At 41.9% G+C, this 7,462-nt stretch overlaps 1 protein-coding gene across 1 annotated transcript in view; it reads right to left on the reverse strand.

The window, feature by feature from the left end:
- Window positions 1–7,462, reverse strand: part of LOC112576885 — a 47,345-nt gene extending 39,883 nt beyond the window's left edge. Inside the window, exon 1 of the mRNA XM_025259704.1 lies at window positions 6,222–7,462. The gene's annotated coding sequence lies outside the window, so the exon portion shown is untranslated. The remainder of the gene's footprint in view (window positions 1–6,221) is intronic.

Here is a 7,462-nt window from a genome sequence, read left to right on the forward strand (position 1 = left end):
TATTAGAAATTATTTTAGAACATTTTCAGATCAAAATGTCAGAAACGTACAAGTCGATTAATAAGGAAATTGTGTTGTTATTGAACTGAACTCACGGTACGAATAACATCATGCTAAACTTTCATAAGCTCCAAGAGGATTACATTGCATGAAAAACATCCGTATTGTTTCCATGAGATGCTGGGTGAGATAGGGGATGTTTGTTCAAAGCTGCTTTTACCAATCGTGAACATGTCGGTGCCATTAAGCATAACAATTTGTTTCTGATATCAACAGATTATTTTAACAGGCAAAAATAGAACGGGTCTATTATTTCACCGCCTCACACAACCTGTTATTTTTGTACATCCATTATGTAGATGCTGCAAGAAAGGTTGCTATTTCTGACATAGTACAGGCCCACCATGAGTAAAAATAGATGGTGTGTAGTTTTGGACAGACGATTCTTGTTCTAAAAAAAAAAAATCATGGCGGTTTATTTTTGGCGAAAGTTGGCTTATTTTATCAGAGAGTCGAGACCAATCACAAAAAAGTAATTACTTAACTCCCGTTTCTTACTCTCCTGTTGCGGAGTCTTCACTGTCCTTCTTAATAAACGTCAAGGTAAGTGAAGTGCATCAAGTTCTTCCTGACCCGGTTTCTAAGTCTGGAATCTTCCAAGAAATAAGCAACAGATTCCTCCAGTTCTTGTCTATAAATTGTGCAAACAGCGAAGGTTAACAGACATCATGTCGATACATTCTAATAAAGTAGACACAACGCAGCACATAAAGCAGCCATCTGATGAGGTGTAGACACAGGGATATACTCCTTCACTCCCTCCTTGGTGGTTGGGGGGAAAGCGCCAGGGTGGGTCATATCCTGTAGGGGAACAGGTAGGAAGACTGACAGGTAGGAAGGCTGCGTTGAAGAAGGAGCATAACCGTTTCAGCAGACAAAGACGAAAGAGAAGGATTAGGAAGACGAATTCAAGAACGATGATGAAAAGGAAAAAAATTGGAAGAAAAGAAGAGAGAATAATCGAGTATTCATGGGAGTGTTCATATTTATGCGAAAATTCATAGAAGCATTTGTGCATGTTCATGGTAATATTCATGGGGTGTTCATAGGAATATTTATGGGAATATTCATATTATTCACAGTGAATATCCAAGGAGTATTGATGGGGATGTTCGTACGAGTCTCCGTAAGAGCATTCATGTCAATACTCATGGTGTGTTCATAGGAGTATTTAGGTAGTATACAAGGACTTCTCATGAGTGTTTTTAGGAATATTCATTGAGTGATCATATGGATATTCATTGAGTGTTCACAGGAGTATTTCTCGAGTGTTCATATGAATGTTCACGCGACCGTTCATATGAGTATGCACGAGAGCGCTCACAGGCGGATTCATAGACATAACCATGCAAAAGAAAAAAAAAACCAATCTTAAAGACAAAACCGTCCCTAAGGGCGGATGCGGCTCTTATGACTGGAGCAGACGTATGCACAGGGAGCAAAATGTCATTAGTCAGGGAAGTCTGGCTCTGTAGCAGCACAGCTGTTGTACTTATGTTGCAGAAGGAGCAGAAAAAAGACTTCTGTCTGACTTGAGAACACATGGTAATTGAACCTGCGCAAACATCATTGACCAAACACAACCAGCGACTGCAATGATTTCCTGTACACTTGCAAAGTTTGAAGATGGAGGTGCAGAAATGACTGGTAAAAGGTCATTATCAGACACTATTTCCCCCCAAACTGCCTCCATTCGATTCTCGAGAAGCACGTCCACAATCATCCCTAGCACAGAAGGACGTCAACACCGGGATCTTGCTTTTGTGACGATGGACCACTTTAACATCAGGTCTCAGCTTTCCCATTGGAGGAAGCTTTGACAGCATGAAAGTATCCATGGACAATCCTGATATCTGTGGCCTTTTTTGTGGATTGTGATGTTTCTGGGCTTCTATCTCAAGAACTATGAGTATTTTTCTACAGTTAAGGAAATAGCATCCTTAACCGACTTCTCCCAGTCATTAGAAACCCCGCTGGATATTTTGTTTTCCAAGACTCTGAAGCACAAAAGTAGGCAAACTAGGTTAACCCTGTGCAACACAAAGACTTTGTTGTTTATGGAACTACAATGCAAGGCAAACTGTTTTCGTATTCTTTCTATCGTAGAGCCAGCACTGGCTTGTTTAAGAACAGTCGAATAAAGCGTTTTATCGAAATGTCTGCTTTGAACATTTTTTGACTTTGAAAGTGTGGATAATGTAAGTTTTAGCTTATGTAACTGATGATTGTAACTTTCCAATTTAAACCCTGAAATGTCAAATAGTAAAAATATTTAACATAACACAAGGGCTACAGCCTTCCCAACCCATCATTATTTGCTTGTTTTGTTTCGTTTTGGTTTCTTTATGAAGACTGTCTAGAGACACACAGTGATCTTAAGATATTTCTATAAAATAAAATTTCTGACAAATCATGTCTAAATAAAATCGATTTGTAACTCTATTCTAGACATCATTATCGGCACAACCCCATCACCGCCAGCAGCCAAAAAAATTAATAATAAAAGAAAAATGAAATAACAAAATAAAGAGCAAAAAACCATCGTTGACTTTTCTGAACTCTTGTAACCAGTTGCAGGTAAACCTCGCATGTTTTTCTACGCCCACCCAACTTCCCATCGCCCTCAGAGTTTCCATGGCAACGGATGTGACGATTATCAAATACTCTGGATAATTTCCCCCCGCTTTTACGGTACAAAAGACGCCATCGCCTCCTTTCCTCCACGTCGCGGCTGTTGTTGTTGAAGCTCGGTGCCAGTGCCTCTTATGAATCGTTAATGCATTTGGGGCCGCGGACTTCCGCACATGCGCAATGATTCGATCTTTAAAGTACAGCTTGTGGCACCCTGCATGGCCCTCAAGGTAAAGATCACGCTTCTGAAGCGGAATTTTCAATGTTCGTCTCATCTAAACATTCTGGAAACTGCCATGTTGGTGTACAGACAGGATCAGGTTTGCTGACCGAGCGCTGGACCATCTGATCATGATGATGGGTTGACTGGAGATGAATGAAACGAGATGTTTGGAGATTTTTAAAAAATATATTACCGAGCCTAATTTTGATAATTGTACTATTAGTGTGTGAGTTAATTGCTGCGAAATGTCAGTGTTGAAGAGCCCCTACTCTGACTAAAATCTTGGCAATCCGCAGAGAATAATGATACAATTATTAGCAATCATGCTAGCAATATTTGTGATCTCATGGTTTCAGCACGCGACCGAGGCATCATTCTTGTGAACATTGTGCAGAAGACTCAGATATAATAAACAAGGAATGTTTAATGTGAGGCCATACAATTCTCTACAGCTGTGTACTTTATAAATATTGTGTCTTTATCGTTTAAGTTTGAGATGTAAATGCTCATCACCGAAGGTTTGATGTCAGGCCAACGGTCTTTTACACATAGGATCCAGGACAAAATGCAAAAATACAGCGCCTGTGAATAACAGAACATCTTAGCCAAGCATGGCATAAATATTTACTTCGTAATTTCACGTTTACTTCTATATAGATATTGTTTCCTATCATGCTTTAGATGCAATTTTATATATATTTTATAGGTCTCAATTTTTTTGTGTGCATTTTGGAACATGGATGGAGGACAATTTAAAGTACGTCAAGATATAGTTGTCCATCAATTAAAAAATTTTGAAAATGTTCTGGAAAAGTAAATCTGGCCTTTGGTACCAGGCTGAAAATTTGTGAACTGAACTCTGTGTAAAGCAATGATGCAATGTAAGGGAAATTTGTCTGTTATGTATATTTGTCAGTTGTATTTGTGGGTTGTATATACTTGTGACGTGTATATCTGTGGGTTGTGCATAGTTTTGAGTCGTGTAGATCTATCTGTAAGTTGTATAAGTGGGTCATGGATATTTATCGGTTGCGTCCAGTTGTGTGTATAATGTTTTTTGCGCTCTCTTTAAATGTTAAAATTCATTTTTTCCAACTTTTATTTCTTTAGCATCTTTTCCTTCTTATAATGTTTACTTTTGGTAATTTCGTTAATTTCATTGTTATTTTTTTGGTTTTGTTTCTCTCGCTATTTGTGTTTGTGTGCGTGCATGCGAGCACTTGTGAACGAACTTCGGCCCCTTTCAAGTGTGTTCGTGTGTGTGTGTGAGAGAGAGGGAGAGGAACAAATCTCTCTAGTCCTAATCATACATTTGTACAGCCCATAGAAGCAAATGGCCAGTACATCAGCTTTCTCTCAAAGGGCAGACAATTAATGTTTGCGTGCTACGTTTCCTCCCCTTGCCCGCGCCTACCAAGTCGATGACAGACCTCTTCGCCTGGTTGTTTGAAAACGTGACAGTAACTCACTCGTTGCTAGGCATTCCAGCAGAACCCGATAGTCTCCTACCCTCTTGTTAAGTTGCTGTTGGAATCTGAGCGGTTAATGAACCAGGAGACAGTCTCAAGCGCCAGCCAGGGTAGCACCAGCACAGATGGGGTAGGGTGGGCAGTCATTTACTCAGGCGTCATTAACTTTTCCTGCAAACACGGCAACACTTGCGATTACAGGTTTCACATCACTCTTCTGTCTGTGTGTGTGTGTTGGTGGGAAAGGGGAGGAGCGAGGTACAGACAGGCAGACTGACATATCAGGAAAGTAAAAGGCGACAAACCGTTTCGGTTATCTTTCCCGAGAAAGCTGTCCAGTCAGCCAGAAAACCAGGATTAGCGCGTTCATGCTCGATTTCCTTTCATCACAGCCCCAAAATCCGGAATTAGTGAACCTTGACTAGTTTCGCTATTTCACACAAAAATACTTTCTTCCGTGGGAATGACCTTTGCATCCATAATAGAACGGTTGGCGAAGGATTGAGAACCCTTGGGAGGTTTTTTGTTTGTTTGTTTGTTTTTTTCCCACCTTGACTTCCGGGGTGATCATGGTGCGCTAACCCACGCCAGAGTAAAAGCCAGAGGGAATTAGGAATGAGGAGCACACACCCGTTGTGTTGCGGGCATCTGCAGTGGGACAATTTGGGATCGTCTTCATTTGCCGCCATTGACTCACAGCAGCAGTCCGATGTGGTTGGCTATTTTAAGTGAGAGAGAGAAGGAAGCATTCAACTCGCTCCACGGGACAACAAAGCACAGAAGGTCCTATAGCATCACATTATAACTCGCTTCGTCTAAATGCAAATCTGCACAAAATGCGGTTTACAACAGTTAGGTAAACCGTTTTTCACTTCTCCAATGTGGTTAACTCTTTATTCGGCATCCTCTGCCTTTCATCCTAGGATTCGGCGGCAGGAAGGAAATGTAGGTTATTAAACAACAAAAATGGGTGGTGGTGGTGGTGGTGGTGGTGATGATGATTGGTGTTTTATACCGAGCCAGCAACTACGGTTATAATTGGGTGAAACTATCACAGAAAATTAGCAGACCCTGTAAACAGCTGCCACACGCAGAGAAAGAACATCCCCGAGACGAGATCTGAACCCAGGACAGCACTAAACAGCGGGATCTCTCCTAAATATAAATTCACGTACACATCACGCACACAGAAAAACATGGAAGGAAGAAGGTGGTACATTAAGAACGACTAAATGAAAAATCTAAAAAATAATTACTATATATTATTTAAATTGTGTAACCCGTGTATTTGATATAAACTCTAACTCCTCTTATATCCACACTTTAACCAAGTGGCATAACCTTTATGCAAAACGATTCAGACATTTGAACCCGCCAAGTCGGAGGAATAAATTCAAGAAGCATTCCAAGCAGACGACCAGACTCGGCACACGCTGCACTTAACATCCACGAGTGCCTTTAAGACGAGGGAAGAAGAGATTACATGGATATCACGGAAACTTATCTTCTGAAGTCATCGAGTGTGAGCTGATCATCGTTACTATATGAACAAGCAGCACGACATTTTAAAATACGAGCAAAATAGAAATAAATGACATGTTGGAATTATCACAGATTGGAATCGTGATTTGTGGGAATTGATCGGAGGGGGAAAAGAAAAGGGGGAGAGAGAGAGATGGGGATCTGAAGAAATAAAAAAGTGCGAAATTCCTCATCGTGACACGTCGCAAGTAGGTGAAGGAACTTGTAGCTAACAATGATTGACAAATAATTCGTCTGCAAGATGAAGCTCATCACAAAGTAAAAGAGGCTGGAAGAGAGAGAGATGACAACCTCACCTGATACAAATCAGTGCTGCTGCTGCTGTTGCTGGTGTTGCTGGTGTTGCTGCTGATGCTGCCCCTGGCACAGGACGAACGACGGTGTATCCCGAGGCGAGGACACGATTTTCTTGGTGGCTGTCGCACTGACAACCAATGGCATTCCTGGTTGTTCAGGGACTGTCGTTACCACGTGTCGACAGATCGATTCCAGTATAGACAGCCAAAGCCTGTCAGCGACTTCAATTGCAATGGATTGTAATGATAGTTGACACAGTGGGGTCAGAGGGCACGCCTTAACACGTCATTCGGAGGTCAGGGTTCACACACTTTTGTTTAAGGTGATCGACGCAGCTAAGCCCCTCGACTGAAATTTTCAAGTTCGAATACCTGGCTCGTGTTTCAGGCTCTCACAATAAGATAATGATCTGGTTCTATTCAGTCTCACGCGAAGTGCAGATTAAATATTTTTTTAAAATAAACTTTAGTGGGCTTTCACAGTTCATGTAGCTGATTTTAAAATATTGTAAAACAATTCATTAGCGCGTGCGTCTCAAGACACAGCAACGGACGCTGGCCGTCTCCTGGCTTTAGAACAAACAATTTTTTTTGTGTTGGTCACAATTGAAATATTTATCCAAAATAGAATAAACACACACAGAGAAGGCTTACTATTACCTACTCTTCAATACGAAGCACTGAAATCTCACGGCTGTAGTAATTCTACTGCTACCACAGTTAGCTGATAAACGGAAGACCTACGAAAAGTCGAAATAGAAGAAAGAAAAAGAAAAAAAATGCACTATTTTTTTTTTCAACTGTCAGAGTGGTGGAGCTGCGCATACCTGCAATTCCACGCTAGAATCTGGAAAGCTGTCAACATTTCTGAACCTCCAAGTTCCGTCTGTTTTCACACGCGAGCAACAATGTCCTGGTAGAGAGAGAGAGGGAGAGCCAGGCTGGGGGCAGGGGTCAGGCTGGCAAGAGCGGAGTGAACGCTGTTGCCGGCTGTTCACAGATACAGAAGTGGAGTGGATGGGGGAGAGGGAACTGGCTGCCAGGCGCTGGGGGAGGAGGTTGCGGAGTGCAGCGCCGCGCCGTTTCCAAACGCTGTTCAATGCTGCGATGCTGCGGCCTGCTGTCTGGGCGGCTGCACGTTGTCTGAACAGAGCTACAACACTCACATCCACAGACATCACCACTGGCGTCTAACTCTCTGGTTTTTCGTTTTCTTGCCTGTGGCCTCGAGGCGGAGAAAC

This window comes from Pomacea canaliculata, linkage group LG12 (assembly GCF_003073045.1).
Source record: "Pomacea canaliculata isolate SZHN2017 linkage group LG12, ASM307304v1, whole genome shotgun sequence".
Taxonomy (NCBI): Eukaryota; Metazoa; Mollusca; class Gastropoda; order Architaenioglossa; family Ampullariidae; genus Pomacea; species Pomacea canaliculata.